Raw genomic sequence first — 2,653 nt, 5'->3', positions numbered from 1 at the left:
ATGTTTGGTGTGACGGGGATTCGAACCCGCGACCCGCAGATTGCGAGTCGAGCGCCCTAACCACCTGGCAACAAAAATGCCCTTTCAAATAAATTCAAACAAAGTCTAGAAACAAACAAATAAATAAGTAATACTTCTTACTGCGTGTTAATCTCGTTATTTTAAAACGTTTTTTTAGTTCAAAGCCATACAATAGGCTATCTGCGCTCTATTCAATTCGTGAAATTGAGCCCCTCTGATTTTAGTGGTGTAATTCTTACCGCTTACCCACCAGATGACATTACAAAAACAACTATGAGTATGGACTAATTCGTCAGAAATCTTCATCCAAAAAGAAACAAGCGTACGATCGCCATGACGTAGATAAAATATGCTGACCAGAAGTTTCAAAATTACATGTTAATGAAATTAGTATAATATAAAAATAATTCGAGTGAGATGTTATTACTAACGTTATTGAAAATGAAAAACTTTTTTTCTTTAAAAGATGGCGGCCTTTAAGAAAATAAAGAGTATTTACTAATTTTACTTGCTAATTTGTCTCAACATATTTATGACAAAATATGCTAAATTGTGAAGACACCTACATAAAATATACATGGTAGAAAATTAAAGAGGTTGATGCCATTTTGCTATTACCCGGCATGGCCAGGTGGTTAGTGCGATCAACTCGCAATCTGCGGGTCGCGGGTTCAAATTTCCGTCACACCAAGCATGCCGCCCCCCCAGTGGCACAGCGGTATGTGTGCGGACTTACAACGCTAGAAACTGAGTTTCGATACCCGTGGTGGGCAGATCACAGATAGCCCATTGTGTAGCATTGTGCTTAATTACAAACAAACAAACCAAACATGCTCGCCCTTTCAGCCGTGGGGGCGTTATGATGTACAATCAATCCCACTATTCGTTGGTAAAAGAGTAACCCAAGAGTTGGCGGTGGGTAATCATGACTAGCTGCCTTCCCTCTAGTCTTACACTGCTAAATTAGGAACGGCTAGCGCGAAATTCAAAACAAACAAACATTTTTTTATCATAAAAATAATACAAATTACACTGAAATATAAAATTCCCAATTGGCTTTATTCAAAATGAATTTACATTTCAGGAAACACTAAGTTGTTTTTCTTTGTACTCAACAGCATATTCAAAACTCTAGCTTATAAAGTTACTATAATATACGTTTTGATTATTTTACTTAGTATGTTGTTCATCTACAATAGAAATCTTATACACATTTATATTTTGTGAGTATTCAAACAGAAGGATTAATTATGTGGATTCACATGAGCTTTAACAAATATTAATGGAGGGTTTAAACTTGTCTGTAATGTATGATTTGTTACTTAGTATATGAGGAAATATTACGTAAACTTCATTTGTTTCTGAAAAGAGTTAATTTTGAAAATCAAAAAACATCATTAATAGCTAAGAACACTTTGATGAAAATAAATATTTGTAGTTCATAAGTCAATATTTAAAATGGCTTTAAACTACAGATCGTTAAAATTATTTGATTATAACTACCATTTCAAAATTGAGAAGGACGACAAAAATTCGAACTTAAATTCTCAGGAACACAAATATTGCTGGACAAAAAAGTTCACACAAACCAAGCTTTAATGCATATTTCAACTTTCTTGAACTACAATGCTATTAGCTAAAGACACAGCCTTCTGATTATTAGTAAAATACATAACTTCTGAGCTATTAGCTAAAGACACAGTCTTCTGAGCTGTTAACTAAAGACATAGCTTCTGGCTATTAGCTAAAGACATGGCCTTCTGAGTTATTAGCCAAAGACACAGACTTCTGAGCTACTAACTAAAGACATCACCTTCTGGCTATTAGCTGAATACAAAGCTTTCTGAGTTATTAGCTAAAGACATAGCCTTCTGGCTACTAGCTAAAGACATAACCTTTTGAGCTATGAGCTAAAGACATGGCCTTCTGAGTTATTAGCCAAAGACACAGACTTCTGAGCTACTAACTAAAGACATCACCTTCTGGCTATTAGCTGAATACAAAGCTTTCTGAGTTATTAGCTAAAGACATAGCCTTCTGACTACTAACTAAAAACATAGCCTTTTGAGCTATGAGCTAAAGACAACCTTCTGAGCTCAGTTATTTTAAACGTGTACCATCTATTTACTTCACTTGGAGCTAATAACTTCCACTAACTTTGTTCTGTTAATTCCTTATTAATCTATAATTACAGCTGTTACAGTTGTCAGTGATATATTCAATTCTGCTAATCCGTAATTACGATGGTGAGTGATATAATAATTTCTACTAACCTGTAATTACGATGGTGAGTGATATAATAATTTATGCTAACCTGTAAAACAAATTTAAGGAAGTAAGGCTGGAGATAGTGCAGACATTATTTACTCAAACTACAAATCCCTATTTGAGCTCCACCAAATGTAATTCTATTTAAGCATGGAGACAAATAGAGGTTTATAGTTTGAGTAAGTAATGTCTACGGCATTTCAAGCCTTGTTTTCGTACTTTTTTTGCGGTCCCCATTTGCAGGTTTTTAAATTCCCAATTTTTTATTTATCTTTCATCTAAAGATAAGTTTATATTCTGTTAAAAGATTATACATTTAGTTTTAGAATAATTATTTTAGTTCTTTATTGCAATGCTATCAAGC

The sequence above is a fragment of the Limulus polyphemus genome, unplaced genomic scaffold (assembly GCF_000517525.1).
Source record: "Limulus polyphemus unplaced genomic scaffold, Limulus_polyphemus-2.1.2 Scaffold2711, whole genome shotgun sequence".
Taxonomy (NCBI): Eukaryota; Metazoa; Arthropoda; class Merostomata; order Xiphosura; family Limulidae; genus Limulus; species Limulus polyphemus.
Note: the sequence above shows the minus strand (reverse complement) of the source record.